This window comes from Apostichopus japonicus, chromosome 18 (genome assembly GCF_037975245.1).
Source record: "Apostichopus japonicus isolate 1M-3 chromosome 18, ASM3797524v1, whole genome shotgun sequence".
NCBI classification, from domain to species: Eukaryota; Metazoa; Echinodermata; class Holothuroidea; order Aspidochirotida; family Stichopodidae; genus Apostichopus; species Apostichopus japonicus.
The window spans coordinates 11869192-11888206 of record NC_092578.1 but is presented as its reverse complement, the minus strand read 5'-3'; the positions used below and the strand labels follow the sequence as shown (position 1 = coordinate 11888206).

General features: G+C 38.3%; 1 long non-coding RNA gene across 2 annotated transcripts; it reads left to right on the top strand.

Annotated features, from left to right (window-relative positions):
- LOC139958800 (uncharacterized) lies at nucleotides 1-15551 on the top strand. Of its 2 annotated transcripts, XR_011789880.1 has the most exons (6): nucleotides 1-535; nucleotides 3455-3615; nucleotides 3929-4174; nucleotides 4697-4900; nucleotides 5010-5214; nucleotides 7259-15551. It is a non-coding gene; the product is annotated as an uncharacterized lncRNA (long non-coding RNA). The 2 variants fall into 2 exon arrangements; XR_011789881.1 differs by lacking the exon at nucleotides 3455-3615.
- Nucleotides 15552-19015: the final 3464 nt, after the last annotated feature.

Here is a 19015-nt window from a genome sequence, read left to right as displayed (position 1 = left end):
TCGCGCCATATCCTGGTCAGAGTCAATATATTTTATTCAGTACGAGGGAAATGTGGAAATCTCCCGCTCTACGTTCTAGGTGTGACAAAGTTTTTATTTCACGCATGCGTATTTGCATTCTACTGTAAAGTGTATACTGCTGTTTACTCAGTGAAGTAAGCCGAATGTGCCGTCTACGTCGTTAACGTTACATGTCGCAGGCCCAAAATTTCTTAGTAGTTGCATATTTGCACGCACAGTAATTGCATTAAGAGTTGAGACCGTTAACTTACTTAGCCCGATCTGATATTACAAGATGACTTCTTCTGAGCTGGATACCGATGACGAGTAGGCCTACATTATCATTGGAAAATATCTTTCGTCAAGACTGTACCCTGAAAAGTCTACGTTAAATCTAGAAAGATCGATAAGGGGAAGATCGAAGAGTTTTAGACTGACGGGAGATGCCGATCTAGTTTACGTCGGCCCACATGGCAACGAAGATAGGCCCTTGGCCAAAGCCCACAAAATGAAAGCTTACAAGAAGGGTTTGGCGGTAAGTGTATTATTTGTTTATTTGTATAAAACTTTTAAGAATTATTTCCACTGAAGAAATGATTCCATAGATATGCATATAACTTGAACTAAGTGCATTGGCCATTTGGGCCTTGAAGATTATAGGTATATTTTATTATTTGTAATCACCTAAGAGTAGAACTGAAAAGTCTAAACTTTATTAGTGTTAGAGAATATCGTGATGCATAATTAGTCGGCAAGACACGAATAGTATTAGGCTACTATAGGCTAGCCTACTGTAGCCTAGGAGTAGGACTTCGAGAGTTAACCCTATTTGCAAATAATTTGCTTCATTCAAATTTAGGCACTCCGATTGGCAATCTCTGAAACAAAGCCTACTTGGTATAATTTATATTACTGTGGTAGCTGCCAAAACTCCCAGATCAGCTGTCAATTATATATCAGCTGTGTAGTGTGTACCCATGCCACCATGAGTATACAAGCTTTTAATTTCAATAATGATTATATGTGTTTGAAATTGCTAGGTTACAAACCAAAAGAAATCTTCAGGATAGGACTAGTTTCAGATTTTCTGAAAGATATGTCCTGGGATTAGTCCCCTTACTAGTTAAAACACAAGGTAGCATGGGAGAGGGGGCAGGGGGGGGGTCCCTGTCTTGTCCATTTTGGAGGATCAATTAAATTAATGAGTGTTACTTTATTATCTCTTTCTTTTTAGAGGTTTTCCCATATCTTTTTAATATATTGGTGCCAGGATGTGCACAGACACTGCTAGGTAATCAGTTGGCCACCTGCCCATCACTTCATTGTCAGAAGGTTAGCTGTGCTGGCTAAGTAATAATGTACGGGTTAATGGGCCTTTTTGCTGGTGATATTTTAATTATGCAAACATGTACATGGTTATGGTAGAATATTCATTAAACATTCTTCCACAGTAATTAAGGTTGTTAATATATGCACAAAACAATGTTGCAATTAAATTAGTGCAGGTTAAACCATGGAGCTATAAACCTGGGATTATAGCTCCATGGTTAAACCAAGTTTATATCATTTATATTAAATTTACAATGTATTATCACATGTAGACACTGCTTGGTGATATACTGTAGTATTGCTAGAATAGTGACCAGAATGGACGTAAAACTAATATAGGCCTAGTGTAATCTCTTTGACAAATTTTAGGGTGGGTGAATAAAATTTTTTTCAGGAGGATAGCTGGGTGTTGAGAGAAACAATTGAAAAAAGAGCAAATAAAAATGCACAACAATTTGCTTTCGTTTTATCCCACATTTTATCATGAACTTATTTGACCAAATGATAGAAGTACTTTGGTAAAAGACCCTAATTTGAAAGAAAGGGATCTGAGAAGGTGGCTAAATCAATAGAAATATCAGGTTAATTTCAATTTCTGTAAGAGTCCTTGTAGGACACGAGTGGTGACAATTTCACCACCTAAGTATTATTTTCATCGGCATTTCAGCAGGAGGCACATGTACACCCGATTTTGATGGAATCTGCAATGGAAGTTGTGTAACATGTTTTTTTTTCTTCAAATACCTATCCTAGCTCATAGGCCTTACATGTTAATGGAATACATAGGCTAAGGACCACCTTATGCGTTCAGCTTATAAATGCAAGGCCTGGGTCGAAAATACTGTTCACAAGCAGCACAGTTATCACTAAATCACTTTGTTTTTGTCATCTATAAAGCAATATTTGTTTGCATGATTGTAACTGCAAAGTCATTCACCATATGCATATCAAGTTATCAACCGATGCTTAAAGTTTGCATCCCTTTGTTGGCCAGTGCAAGAGTATAAGGAGTATGTGTGGAGATTGCCCAGAGAATGAAAGATCTAGCTCATTCATTTGTTCTCACAGTTATAACTTACTAAGCATATATTGAAGATGATCATGATGGTGGTACATTCAGTAGACTTTATGACTCGCAGTACTGTTGGGAATATTCATGTACTGCAGCAATAAACACAAATTCCGCTAAGAACACATTTTGGTATTTTTTTTAGCTGCGTATAATTAAAGCAACAGGAAAACCTTTACATAGGACTTCATAATTATCTGATATGAATTTCAAAATGAAAAGAAAACTGTGATATGAAGCAAGAATGACACATGAACATAACAGAGTTCAGTAGTTGAATTGTTGTCATAAAGAAGTATCCGAGAAAATGTCCTAGGTACGTACATTCATATGCATTTCATAACTAAAGTACCAACAAAGCCATAGCCTTTTGTCCAAAATTCATCCCCAATGAACCATGCTTATTTCAACATCTATTTAAGTAAAATTTGCTACTTGGTTAATAACCAAGAAGTCTTTCCTTCCATACTGTAACTCTACAGTGTGAATTTCTGTCATATTAATATAAAAAATTCTGCAAATTCCCGTCAAAGATTAATTTGACATTTCTAAATGCTTACAATATATAGATACCAAAGTATAGGTTGTACCAATGTATGCTTCCTACATCAGTTAGGTGTAACCCTGTCATCTCACTGACAGATTCCAAGGCAATTTTCTGACTAACTATCAATCACTCATCCAGGTACTTATACATGTGTTACCCCTCCCACCCCACATTCAAAGGTGATGAAAACGGTTACCAGGCCTATGATAGTCCCTAGTGACAATTATACCATCTAGATTGTCAGCTAGATCACTGCATGTGACTTGCATCTCACTTCAGAGATTTCCCATTGGACTTCCATATAACAGTTGGGTTTGACAAGTCAGTAAGTAATAGGTTTGGTAATGAAGAAAAAAATTGGTAACAGAGTCTTCCAGTGTGAACAATAAAAAAAATAAAAACAATTGAATGTTTAGCATTTTACAAAACTCAGATATAAATCACTTGAACATCAGTTCGTATGATTAGATTGTGTATGGTTCTGAATGCCATTTTACTCCTTTTTTTAGATGGGTGTGGATATGATTGGACCCCTTCCTGAGACAATGAATGGAAATAAGTACATCATATAAACCCTATGTGACTATTTTTTCAAAATGGCCAGATGCTGTTGCTGTAAGAAACAAACAGCAAAAACTGTTGCAAACTTTCTGTTTGAAACCATGGCCAGGTAAATATTCATCTACTTTTGTTTCTACTTTACATGGATTTAGTTACGCAGACCTGCATTTGCACTGTTTTAACTGTGACCCAGAAAGCGGCCAAATTTGGTTACAGGAATTTATAGAAGTTGTTTTTTAAGTTAATGTCAATAAAATGTTAGTGGGATATGGTCAGTGCTTTTAACTTACTTTTTTTTTAAATCAGTGCTGAAATGATTTCCTGATTAAACCATGCAGCCATTCTTCAGATGGCAGTAGTTCATTACATTACTCGTAATCAATACTTTAACAATAGTTATTTAAATGTTTCCATTTATTTAGCTTTGGGTGCATGAAAATTGTCATCTCAGACCAGAGAGGAGAATTTGTTAATGCTCTGAACAAGTCCCTGTTTGACATGATATGGGTAGACCACAGAGAATCCTCTAGCTACCACCCACAGACCAATTGGCTCGATGAAAGATTCAAACATGACTGAGATGAAATGCTGTCGTCAATTCTCATGGGGTACCATACAGCCAAACATGGTTCAATAGGTCTTTCACCTTTTGCTGTGATTTTTGGAAGGTTTGTAATAATTTAAACTACCATTGCTGAATAGAGATTTACATTTGCTAAGGCCATATACAGAGAAAAAGCAATCAGGGATAAGAGAGTTTGGACAAATCTTGCATAGCTACACCAGTCCTCTGTACGATAAAATCTAATTTGACACATCCCAGGTCCTGGGAAAAACCGCTAAATAGAGGACCATCAATAACCCAATTTAAGTTACAATATCTAAACAAATAAATATTAACCCTGTATATGGTACACTCTGCAGCAAGTACAAAATATGAACATTCATTAAACTGTAAATGCATGCCCATTAATTTAAAAGATACATGCAATTAATGCCACTGACATTGGTTTTGTTTTTCATATACTATATATTTATCATAACTGGCTGGTATGCAAGTTGGACCTATAACAGCACAGAATACAGGGTTTTATATTTATGCTGGTTTGAGTATGTGATGTGACTCAAATTTCTGGTTCAATGGTCTTAATAGTGAAAATAAAATATATAAAAATTTATTTATTCTTCAGTCAACAAAGTGTTGTGACCAGTCGACATGGAAGACTCCATTGTCCAACCAGAAGCTCCTACTACAGACTGCAGCGATGCACAGCGGGAGAGGGTTTTTCAACTCATGTCACAGTCGCCGGACATAATCAAAGGTGTTGTGAAAGAAAATATTGGCAAAGCCCAAGAACGGCCCAAAAAAAATTTGGATAATAGGCACCAAAAAGGTAATTATATAATGCTATGTTGTACATTGAAGTTGTACGTTAAATGAATGGCAACATATGCATTGTATTATGATGTTTACGTATATCTGCTGGATTTTATTTTATTCAGAGCTTCGAAGTTGGTTCCAGTGTTCTCTTACGGAATACTAGAAAGGATGCCCGAATAGGAGGGAAGCTTGAAAGCTCTTGGCTAATTGGGCCGTATGAAGTGAAGGCTGTGAATGAGAAAGGACTGTACACACTTATTAACAGTACCACAGGCCTTCCTCAGAAGAAGAAATTCAATTCAATTTTACTTAAAGAATTTTGCACAAGTAAGATTTCTTTGCAGTATTTTTTTGGGGGGGGGGGTGGGGGAGGAGGATTGGCATGATTCCTCCAGAATTTCCTTAAAAATAATCAGCAACTTAATCAGTTCTGAGTATTTGCTGGCTTATGTGAGGGTAAACGACTGTAGCTGTCTTCACACAATAAATCAGTTTCGACTTAATGGCCTAACAAATTAACCATTATTGCCAACAATAATAAAGACAGGAATAAGTTAATTAGAAGAAAACTTCAGTTTCCTGACAATTGTTTTCAGAAATTAAATTTCATTTGTTTTAGTTTCGAGAAGATAATTTTATGTGATGTCAGTTTGAAACTCTGCAATTTAATGTTCAACTTCTGAAGAGCAGCTTTCCTGGCTTTGATAATAATCGTAACCTATTCATTCATGCTGGCATGTGTGTGCGTGTCTTTGTACCGCCCACATTGTAAACACGATATCTCAAGAATCGAAGCTTAGATTGATCCCATAGTTTGTGCTAAAGAGTACATTGTTGCATGAGTACAAGAAGCGTTTTGTATTGTTTGAGGTCAAAGGTCATTCGGGTCAAATTGTGAAACCTTGTAAACATGGTATCTCAATATTGGAAGCTTGGGCAGATCTCGTACTTGGTAAGATAGTGCATAACATTGAGTAAAAGAAACTGCATGATTTTGTCGGAGGTCATAAAGGTCATTTGAAGTCAAAAAATGCCAAACAGTTACTTCACTCCCCTCTAACCTGTCCCTACACTAACGCACCTTCCTAAACATAATATCTCAGAAGCTTGGAACGATCGCATATATGGTATGTAATTGTACCACATTGAGTACAGAAGCCTAATGTTGTGGGCCAAGGTCATAGGTGTACGGGACCATTTTAGTTTGGGGGCAGAAAGTTTTGTGCCCGAAAGTTCCTGTGACACTATCTAAGCGGAGCACCACCATCGGTTGGTTCGTAGCTTACAAGAAAACTTTTGGCAAAAAAAGCCTCTCAGATTGCCGGAAACGGCACATCTGAGGCCTTGCAAGTTGCATATAAACATTCTTTATTTTATAATCTCACATTTTAGAAATTTACACTTCCCCAAAAACTTGGCAAATTAGAAGAAAACAAAATGGTTACATCACTTAGAAGAGGAAAAATAGGACAGTATATTTTTTAAGCTCATATTTAGTTACCATATTTATTATTTTAACAAGTACTCAGCTACCTCCAGAAAAACATACATTGTTCAACGACACGTAGGCGGGATAATGTCGCTGTGTCGGGTGAGACTGCAATTTGTCTCACAAAACAGTATAAAATGTAACAAAGAATATGATAAACCTGAGATCTGTTTGCAACAGTTTTTCTTCAAGTTCCACGAAGCAGTTGTACGACCAATTGAAGAAACTCAAACAGTTTGAAGTACAGGAAGTGTTAAATATTTCATTAAAGTGGGATTATATGCACTCCATAATCATGCAGTTACTGATACCAACCTCAGTGGTACACATTGGCAGTTACAAGCAAAATTTTGTAGTGCTTAAGCAACTCTCAAAATTCAAGCAGAAACAAATATTGATTAATATTAATGATAAAGGTGCTCTACCTGTTACCTATCATCATCGCTCGGCCAAACGCTTTTAAAGTTTCGCTACTTGTTGCAAACAAGGATGATCAGACCCTACAATTTGGGTGATCAACGTCCGATAGTATAAATTATTGCATGGTTAAGGAGGATCAGACCCACAAGGGCGATCAACGTACATGCTAGTCTGAATATACTCCATACATGCTCACGGTGGATCAGACCCACAATTGGGGGATCAATTTGCTAGTCTGAATGCTCGCATGCTCATGGAGGATCAGATCTGCATTTGTGGCAATAAACAATATTGCTAGTCTGAATGCTTCACCTTGTTATTACCGAATGCTGCAACATACATTAATTTGAAGTACCCATTCGTAATGATTGCTGAAATCATGTTTTCACAGTAATATTTACTTTCTATTTAATTTCTGTAACTTTGAAGCAATGCTTACTATTCATGCGTCCTTTTCTGCAGGCTGAATTACCTCAATGACGTTCTTGTCTCTCATGCTGTGGACCATCTCTACCACCTTGTCACAGGTTGCACCGAAACAGAAGCTGAAGCAGCCTGTAGTCAACTGCGCAAAAGCTTACCAAAGTAATGATCCTGATGCACAATTATCTTCTTTTCAATATGATATGTGGTGTAAACATGCATTTTTTTTAGCTTGAATGTGGTTACTTATTAACTTCTCTATTGAGTCAATAATTTTAAACTTTTATGTATAGGTATAGGTTGGTGCCAAGGGTCAGAGCATTTCACCAGGATAGGAAGGGAGGCTATCTAAGCTGAATATGATGAGGTTGGAGATGATCAGGTGTTTGAGTATAACAACCAGTGGTTAAGACAAGAACTTGATAATTTATGATAAAAAGGTTTCTTTCTTTCATGCATATCGTTATTGTTTTCCCCCCACCCCCACTGATAGACAATTCCAGGAAAAAAAAACCCGCTTAAAGTTTAAGTATGTTTATATGTGCAAGATAGATTAAAAACAGTAAGCAACAAGAAAAACAAAGCATAAATGCCGTCAGATAGCACTTTTTGGAACCGGCAATAAGTGTCCTTATATTAAGCAACCTTTAATTCACACATTCCCTCTGTTCAAACCACACTAGATTGGTTTCAATTCAATTCATAACCCCCCCCCCCCTTCTCACACACACATTTCCTCCCCCTCCATATATATCAAAGGGTCTGTTTTTCTCCCCCTGGCAAGGAGAAAAATGTGCACACAATTAGTATACTTAATAGAATTAGTATTTCTATTATCTTATAATGCATAAGTAATGTCATTGTAAGGTTGAATCAAGAGCAATGTTCCCAGAGAATTCCAGTCAGAATGATGGTATAAGTAAATCCTGGGATTGTTTTTGTTGATTGTGAAGTTCAAAGGACTCTAAGGTGACAAAATTCTAACAAAAGTCTCACATAACAAGCATATATTTTATCACACGTAGAAATTAAGTTGTTCTATTGGTAGTTGTAATCTATAAACTCATGTGTCACATCCAGGAGAGTAAATGGCAGTTAGTTCGTCTTTCTTCAGGTAAATGGAATTTTTACATTCATCATCTAATTTTTTGATTCCTTGCCGAAGGCCGAAAGGAATCTATGCGATGGTGATGGCGTGTGTGTGTATGCGTGTATGTGTGTGTGTGTATGTGACGCTTTGCTTGTAAACACGGTATGTGATTAGCCCTTGGTAAGTAGATGATCCCTATTGTTTTTCATGGAGGTCAAAGGTCATTTGAGGTCAACAGAGGTCAAAGTCTGAAAACCTTGTAAGCACAATATCTCAGGGAGTAAAAGTTTTTGGAATTTCAAACTTAGTATGTGGGTAGCCCTTAGTGAGTAGATGGTCTCTATCTTTTTTCATGGAGGTCAAGGGTCATTTGAGAGGTCACCAGCGGTCATAGGCGGAAAAAATTGTAAACACGGTATCTCAAGAAGTACAAGATGCTTCAACTTGAAAATTAGACTGTGGATTGACCTAGGACAGCAGATGATCCCAACTCTTTTTCATGGAGGTCAAAGGTCATTTAGGGTCACCAGAGGTCAAAGGCGGAAAGCCATGTAAACATGATATCTCAGCCAGTAAAAGATGCATGAACTGTAAACTTGGTGTGTAGATAGCCCTTGGTGAGCAAAAAATATTTATTGTTTTTTCATGGAGGTCAAAGGTCATTTGGGGTCACCAGAGGTCAAAAGTTAAAAAACTTGTAAACACGATATCTCAAGAAGTAAAAGATGCTTGAACTTTAAACTTTGTGTGTTGATAGCCCTTGGTGAGCAGGTAATCCCTATGGTTTTTCATGGGAGCCAAAGGTCATTTGAGGTCACCAGAGGTCAAAAGCTGAAAACCATGTAAACATGATATCTCAAATAGTAAAGTTGACTTGAGCTTTAAACATAGTATGTTGGTAACTCTTAGTGATTAGATTATCCCTGTTATTTTTCATGGAGATCAAAGGTCATTTGGGGTCACCAGAGGTCAAAGGCTGAAAACAAACTCCCATTGACAGGCTCCGACATGTTTTTTTTTATAAATATGCTCATTTTAGGAGATACAAGGCAAAGAGAAAAATGTTTGTAAATATTTTAATATATGATAGAGCTCTGTGTGCTCTATAGACGAAACTAACTCCCACTTCGATCGGACACCTGGTTCTTAAGTTATGAGGTGCCAATGGTTGGATTTGATACCTTTTTAGCAATAACATTGTGTATGTACATATTGGAGTGCATAACAATTTAAGGATGGAGTGCACTTCATTAAGGGGAACATTTTTCATAAAATCGCCATCTAAGGTCATTCAAGGTTGCTTATGGGCAAAAAAATGTCCACTTACGTTAATTTTTGCAACAACTTCCAGTGACGAAGTCTGACATGGCTGATATTGGGACATATTGTGAATGAAGTAGGTGCACGTTTTACTAAATAACCGTTATGTAATCCAAGGTCACAAAAGGTCAATTATGGCTCTTGGGGGCAATAACTTGTGAAACTCCAACTGATGGGGTCTGACATGGTTTTTCATGTTTTCCATGAAGGTCAAAGGTCACCACAGGTCAAACCGTGTAAGCACGATATCTCAAGAAGTAAAAGTTGCTTAAACTTTGTATATTGGTAGCCTTTGGTGTACTGATGATCCCTAGTGTTTTTCATGGAGGCTAATGGTTATTTGAGGTCACCAGAGGTCAAAGGCTGTAAACCTTGTGAATACAATATCTCAAGAAGAAAAGTTTCATGAACTTTAACTTGGTATGTTGGTAGCCTTTGATGAGAAGATAATCCCTATTGTTTTTCATGGAGGTCAAAGGTCATTCAAGGTCAATTGTTGGTTATAGTCAGAATAAGTAGAATTATACAGAAGTGAAGTTTGTTTGACCTTCGACCCTCTTTGCATAGGTATGCATTACTCAATTCTGCAAGACTTGCCATTTCTGCTCAGCATTTCAGAAAATCTTCTACCTAAAGTTTATTATCATATGGGCAAGGAATCACTAAGTCTTTTGACTTTCGGGTTAAATTCTGTTCTGTTCTGTTCTGCTATGCTTTGCTTTGGTCACATGAATATGTACTAATTAACAGAAAACTGGCTAAAACAAGCAGAACAATTATCTTTCCAAGATGAGGGAAGCCAGCTCACTTGATATAGCATATACATTCATTGTTAGTTCTAAGCAGGGGCGTAGCGAGCGGGGGGGTGTGGGGGGGTGTCACACCCCCCAATAATTTGGTCGCTGTCGGCAAATTTTGGGTCTGTCGGCAAAAAGAGAAAAGGTGAAGAGAGCGGAAGGGGAAGAAAGAAGGAAAGCTGAATAGAGAAAAGGAGAACGGGAGCTTCTTCCGTGCCAAATTTGACTTAAAATATGCACCAGATTGCATCTAAGGACGTTTCAAAACTAAAAAATTTCCAAAGGGGAGGGGTAGACCCCCTACCCTTAGACCCCTCCCCCATTTCAGTCACCACTTCCAGATCCGTCGGCAAATCAAATTTGACTTAAAATATGCACCAGATTGCATCTAAGGACGTTTCAAACTAAAAATTTTACAAAGGGGAGGGGGAAACCCCCTCCCCTTAGACCCCTCCCCCATTTCAGTCACCACTTCCAGATCCGTCGGCAAATCAAGTTTGACTTAAAATATGCACCAGATTGCATCTAAGGACGTTTCAAAACTAAAAAATTGCCAAAGGGGAGGGGGAAACCCCCTCCCCTTAGACCCCTCCCCCATTTCAGTCACCACTTCCAGATCCGTCGGCAAATCAAATTCTCCACACCCCCCAACAAAAACCCCTTCGCTACGCCCCTGGTTCTAAGCATAAACTTAGAGTCGTGACGGTATGGGTTAGAAAAAAATGATTTGTCATATTGCGTCATCTCAATATCAATGCTTAATTTGTTTGCTGATTTAATAAACCTATGCAATAATACTTATGTGTGCGGTATGACACCTGGCTTCAAACACGCTATCTCAAAATGTAAGATTTGGTATGTATCTGAACCATATTGATTATATCCTACATTTTCGGGGTGGATGTATGTATGTATGTATGTATATGTGATCTTCCCGCAAGCAGGAACTCGCGAAAGAAGCCATGGAGGCTTATAGACTCGCAAGCTGACCGAAGCCAATCTCTCGGCACACATCCATTTAACGTCCATGTCGGGAAGTTGTTATTGAACAACACCCTTGCCAGACGACACACCTTGCTGTCGGCGGGGAATCGAACCGGGGATCTCATGACTGGGAGACGCCGGCGTTAACCACTAGGCTATACACTCCGCCGATGTCAAAGGGTAAACAGGCTTCAAGTTGTGAAAACCATGTAAAAATTATAAGTTCAAGAAAGGAAGCTGAACAGATATCATATTTAGTCTGTAAGTATACCACATGGCTAAAAGAGGCCTTTGTTATTGTGGAGATTAACAGTGGTCAACTTTTGTAAACCTTTAAAACTTGATATCTCAAGATGAGGAAGCTGGAAGAAATCTCATATTTACTGTAGTATGTTCATGTATCACATTAAGTGAGTACAAGCAGGCTATCAGTGGTCATTTGTGTCAGCATCTGTCATTGTGAAGATACTGTTTGTCACTTCTTGCTGTATTACTAAGATCAAGTGTGTCAGTATGTCCCATTCATATGAAATGATACTCATGTTGGATCATAGAAACCACAGTCTGGTTTATGCATACATGCTACTTGACAGCTGTCCTCATATGCCATTCAAGTATATCAAGGCAAGTAACAACTGGGATATAGTTTCTTTATCTGTGATGCATTATGTAGTTGTTGCAACTGAATAAGCGTTTTCGTAGAAAAGGTCTTGTATCATGTAAGTTAACTAAAATCTCAATTAAAGATGCAGAAGTAGAACGCACTCATCATACAGTATATGTAGGTGTTTGTATTGATGACAAACTAAGTTTCATTGGTCATATAAGCAAAATACTTAAACGGGTGCACTTCATAGTCTCAACTTTATCGTATATAGTTCCATATTTTTATGTTGAAGGAAAAGAGTTTTTACTGCCAATATCTTACCACACCTAATATATGCTAGTTCTGCTTGGTATCACTTTTTACTAATTAAAGATAATAAGAGATTTTTTGTTTGTTTAAGTATTGTTCTAGAATTTTTAATATAGATTTTAACTTTCTTATGAGTACTGTAAACAATGCTGCTAAAAATGAGTTCATTAGAAGTGTAAAGACATTCTTTGCATACCGAACTTAACTCTCTACTTCGAGAAACTACTAGGTATAATCTGAGAAACAAAGCAATAACACCAAAATTCAGAATTAATGTGTATAGAAATAGTTTTATTTATCGTGCTGCTATTTATTTACAAAATGGTAATCTGGATGGTATTGTAGACAGCTGCACTTGTACGTTTTGTATATATGTATATGTATGTGTGTATGTATGTGTGTATATGTGTACATATGTGGGTGTATGTATGTGTATATATGTGTATTTTTATTTTCAGTGTTGACTGGCCTTGGATGCTCCCCAGTAAAGGATTCAGGTGATTATACTGTTGACTGTGTCAAGACCAAACTTTTAGTGCAAAGAATATTTATTTAATGTCAAAGGAAAAGGTGGGCCAAATATGTAGACAAAAGCAAGAGAAATGTTAACTGCACCAAGTTGTCTGAATTGTGTACAAATATGATTTCACTGGCTTCAGCTTGCATTTCCCAATTAGCCCTAATTCATTTTTTTTCTTTTCCAACATTTGAACAAAAGTCATTGAGATACTTTGACTAACACTAAACAATCTGAGTGTAGTAGAACTGGTTCTCACACAGCCTCCTTTCCCAGTATTTATGTTAAGCCTGATACTTAGTGTGACCAGCAGCATGTCATTTGAAGGTAGTCTGTGTAGGCCCCAAAGTTGTATTGTGACATCAAGAAGTACTTTCCTTGAGGTCTTTATAATCTCCACATTTTTCTCAGACATTTTAAAAGAACATGCAAAAGGACAGAATGTCCCAGTGAGGTAAATTTCCTACAGGTGGTACAAAAACAGTTTAATAATTTTGACCATAGGTGACCATATTTTAGTATCTGGCATATTTGAAGCCAATGCAACATAACTTTCAGCTTATTTTTGTTGAAAATAAATGATATAGCTTAGAGGCCTTTATGCCCATTAACAATACATCGTAGCAACAAACGTTTTTGGTGTTTATCAATACCAGTTGTGCATGGTGAGATATTCGTTTGGAAATACCTTCTAATGAATAATGCACTGCCTGACTGTGCAGGCAATATATCATGATTCGATCGTTGACATGTCATGAACACACGAAAACACCCTACACAAACCCTCTGCTCCTATACAATATGATTTGATATTGCTTCCCAAGTACCATTTCCAACCAGCTAGGCATTGCCCAATCTTAAAATATATCACATGAAAAGGAATTCCCAAGTATTTTCACCATAGTTCACATTCACAGCCTGTCGATAATTGGATTAACAGTAGTCTACCTTTAATTGATTGCCTGACCAACAAATACTGCTAGGCTACAACTGTGGATGCCAAAGCATGGTTTACTTTGATTTATGTAACCTTTTTTTCCATGTGAATGTCATTTTGTCTTGAGATCCCCAAGATTTCAAAAGTTACTAGATGTGAGGCTATCTGTTATTGTCAATGGTTGTCCAGCATTAGTATTAAAAGTAGAAGGGAAATTGGATGATTTTTATAAAACAAAGTATTTGAAACAGCTTGTACTAAAAATAAAGAAACAGGTACAGTTGTTCTATGTCACAATAGACGTAGGATGTTGCACGAGTCTTGCAGCACTTTTGTCATTTATAGAAATGTATTTATCTTATGCAGCAGAGAACATGAAGGAGAATTAAATTTGCAATAAATTTTAAATTAAATTGATATTTCCATTCATTTGTGTCTGTCCAAATAGTATCATGCAAGAAATCATTTATGACCATATATTTCAGCCGTTCATCATGTAGTGAAATTGGTCTAAAGTTCTTCTATAAATCCTGCCATTAAGAAATGCAATTAAGATGAAAAGGCATATTCCAAAGAAGCCTTGCTGTCCTGATGTTTTTGCACTACGTTTCCATGCAGAAGAGCTTGTAGGACACATTTGTCCGTGCTATTCTCTCATCCTGTTCGCGCGGACAGAAAATCACCACACACGGACGTTTTTTCCTAGTTAATAGTGTCCGTCCGGACAGATAATACTGTCCGCCGGACACAATTCCCCCCGAGAAAGTTGTCCTACGGACACAATTCCCGTGGAATAGTGTCCGTGAGACGCCCGGACACTATTCCCTGTCACATGGGCACCTTACACAAGATTATTCTGCCGAGGGCTAAGTCCGAAATATAAAGATTATACAGAAACAGTTCAGGAGACGAGTCAGATATTTTCTTCTTGTGATAAACTTGAATGAAATGTTCAGATTCCAAATTGAGAGCAATAGTCGGGATGAAACTAAAACAATAATCGTCCTTAAATAGGACGAAGACAAACTCAACTCCCGAATTCGAAAATATGCTTCTCTCAAACTCTCTCAAACTGTGATAGGCCTACAGCTGAAGAGCCGATGCAAGCAATAATGATAACTCTTGATTGGATAAGCCAATCCATCACACACAGCTGAATGCAAATATAATATCATGTCATGCACATAACGTATGCAGAAAGACGCACAACAGCGCATAGATTCTATCAACAACAACTAGGAATTCTGACGGCCTGTCAACCGATGCTATCATTAAAATAATTCAAAACAACCTTCACTTCTTCAAATGACACATGACTTTTGAATGACCTTGTGTACACACCAAAATAAGTTTCACGATGGGATGTAATCTTGCCATACTTGGACTCATAAAGCCAGTTCCTTCATGTTGTTAATGGATAGTCCTGGACAAAGGCAATGAGCTGGATGGTGAATATTAGTTACGCAGCTATAGTCTATAGCCACCTGGATTGCTGCACAAATAGTGTTACATGTAGTCTAGTGAGTCACACATACTGTGACAGTTGAGTACTCTATTGTGCAGCAAGCTAATATGAAAGAAGACAAGCTAGCATAGCAGCATCATATATATGCCTAAGCCAAGGGGCGGCGATCTGTTTCAAATATTTGGGGGGGGGGGGGACATTTGCTTTGGTGCAGGCGTGTAGCAACTTTCATCCCCAAAGTTGTTCGCGCCAGGGGCGGGATTTGAGTTGTGGGGGGGGGGGGGGGCAAACCTGCGAGCAAGACTATCTAAGCGGAGCGCCACCATCGGTTGGCGCGGAGCGTACGCTACAAGATTTTTTCTCCAGATGGCCGGAAACGGCACTTCCCGAGTGCTCTAAGCTGCATGTACCCATCCTTGAAATATGGATCTCATGTCTGCAATTGTATCTAGATAGTTAATTATCGTTTACAAATTTAAAGAGGATTGATAGTAGAACATATGGTCAGATGTAGATGTACAACTTTTGTTATACGTCACTATCTAAGCGGAGCGCCATCATCGGTTGGCAAGGAGCGTCGAAATTCTCGATGAAAGGTACCCTTAAATCGGTAAAATTAACACCCATATATAGGCTTTAAATTGCATCTAAACAATTAATGAACGTGTGTAAATTTAGGGAGGACGGATAGAAGAACTGAAGCTTATACGTCACTATTTAGCTTTACCCCCCCCCCCCCACTTTTTCATGGGGGATAAGCCCCTCAAGTCCACCGGTTAATTCCGTCGCCACTGAAGTCGAGGCGGGGTGACTTTTTGGATATTACAATGCGACTGGGTGCAACAAATTCAATACACTGTGTATTGAATTTAATTATTGATATACCCAATATGCAAATCTGGCTTTCGTAAATCGTTTCTCTGGATTTAGTTATTCAACGCATTAAGTAGAGCAGCAACGTTGAAAATCAATTTTTGAAGCTAGCACTGTAGCACATGCCGCGGGTTCATCACATGCAGAATTGAATCGCTATCTATAGTGTGTTAGCTCCAGGATTCCTAACCTGTGCTGCGAACCATGTGCTAGCTCCAGCTCCAGTTATTCTGCATGCTACATGTTACGATGTTAAACACAAATTCGACTTAGATTCGAAACAAATAGACCTATTTGATAGAGCTGTTGTGGGGGATAATTTCGATTAGGGTTGTGCACATTTGTCTGCAAAAACGACAAAAAAGTGAACTAAGGTCTGGGAAAAAGTGGGGGCAAATGCCCCCTCTTGCCCCCCCCCCGTAATCCCGCCCATGGTTCGCGCTATAGTATATTTATTCGTTATATATATATCTTTATATCTATATGGTTACTGGTTGCTACAGCCCTATTTTGCTTTTTTTTTATCGGCAAACCAAACATCATTACGGATGCGGTCCATCTAGCTAATTCATTTCGAAAAAAAAGTAAAAACTACTTTCAGTGAAAGTCTGTGACGTTTTTTGGTGATATTTAGTAACAAATTGTGACACGTCTTAGACAGGCGCGTTGCAAGGAATTTGACAAGGGAGGGCGAAGCTTTAATGCAAACTATCTAAGCGTAGAGCCACCATAAGTTGGCGCGAAGCGTAAAAGAAAATTTTGGCCGAAAATGCCTCCCAGATCGCTGGAAATGGCACTTCCCAGGCCTTGTAAGTTGCATCTAAGCATTTTCTATTTTGAAATTACTAGCAATATCATAAACAAAAATACAAAAAATATGATCAACAAAAACTATGCCACCAAAAAAAGGGGGGATATTAGATACTATATCCCCCACCTAAAATATTGGGGGGACATGTCCCCCCGGCCCCCCCCCCCCCATGATCGCCGCCCGTGCCTAAGCCTAGGTTTATGAGTGTCAGCAACTTGTAATTTACTTTTCTGAATGCTTGCACATAGGCCTGTTCCCATTTGTATTTTGTAATCGTTTATTTCTTGTGAATGTATGTTGTCATGAAATGGACAGTTAGTCTGATCATGAGGTAGGGCTGCATAATGTGACTGCCAGGCATTGAGATCTACTGTGTAGTGTTGGGTATGCCATTTGGGTACGCAGTGTGACCTGTCTTGGCTAATGATGATATCTGCCCCAGTATTAGGCATTGCACAACTGATTTTACATCGATAAAGCATAGTGACCAGGCCTGGGTCAACGTAGAACACTTTATCAGTGTCTAATTAAGTTAGGTCTATAGCCCTAGGACCAGGGTTGTCACCAGACCATTTTTAGAGCCGGGTAATTTGTGACAGTGATCCGCGTCCTGGGGGGAGGGGTATAAGGGGAGGGGGTGTCCCCCTCCCATTTTGAAAAATTTTCAAATCCTGATGGTGCCTACATGCAAAATGGTGGCATTTAGAAAGGGTTTTGATCCTCAAAATTCTCCTGAGATACCTTTGTTTTTTCATGTGCATCACTGAATTTTCCTGGGATCTTTTTGGGTATTTTTTGTATTTAGAGCCCCTCATCACTCACCCCAGTGTTAATGTGATTTAATTGCATGCTACAGTACTGTACAACATTCTTACAATGTGTGTGAAACACTTGTTCTTAGTTAAACTTGGCAAATCGCTAAGAAACGATTGGCAGTGGAGCGTCTCTACATAGCGAATCAGCGAACAGAATCCAAAGCACCGAGTCTTGTCTCGACATGTTTTTAGAACAGTACTCAGTGCAACGTTTCCTAGCCTAATGTGCCTAAAGTCCACACAAAACGCGAGGCCTAATGTAACTATTAAAAATGATATGTTACCCCGAAAGGATAAGGCACGAAGTTTCCTTCTTGCTTTTTATTACTTCTGGTAACCAGAACATATCGGGGAATAAAATAAACACGTATCAAAAAGGTTTTGCCCTTCAAAACGAAACTATTCTCGTTTAAAACTTTCTTTCAGTCAAAGTCGTGAACTTCGTACTCGTACACTGGCCTAATGTGCCTAAACTCCACACAAAACGCGAGGCCTAATGTTACTACAAAAATGGTCTGTTAGTGTTACGCCGAAAGGATAAGGCACGAAGTTTCCTTCTTGCTTTTTATTGCTTCTGGTAACCAGAACATATCGGGGAATAAAATAAACACGTATAAAAAGGTTTTGCCCGTCAACACGAAACTATTCTCGTTAAAAACTTTCTTTCAGTCAAAGTTCGTAAACTTCGTACTCGTAGGCCTACTCTGGATGTTTACGGTAGCATACGCCCATTAAAAGCCCCATTGACTTACACACTAAATCACAAAAGTAATGTGGTCTCTAAGTCTAGATAGAAGTTTTCACTAGCTTAACGCTACCCATCACCGGATAGCTGACAAGTTGGCCTTTCATGGCACCATCAATTTTCCGTACCATGACCGTGAAAATTTTTTGCTATCCGAGCCGGAAGTTTTCGTCACTTGTAAACAAACCTCTTCACTCAGTGGTAAACAAATTTCCTACGCTGCTCCTGGGAAGCCTAAAGGGGTCTAAAATTGCCTCAATTGACCCAATTTTTTCACCACATGTACTTCCATTCATGATCTTCAACATGAAAGCCACAAAAAACTAGATTATGATTGATAACAGGTCACAAAAGATGTTCTCCTGCTGCTTTTTGGCACTTTTCCTGAAGGAGAACAATCGAGCGGATTGATATAGACTCTAATAGGAGTATGCCACCTTAAGTGAGAGTTGAATTTTTTTTTTTTTTTCCAAAATGATACTTTTCATAGTCGTCACAATATAAACCACAACAGAATTATATGCAA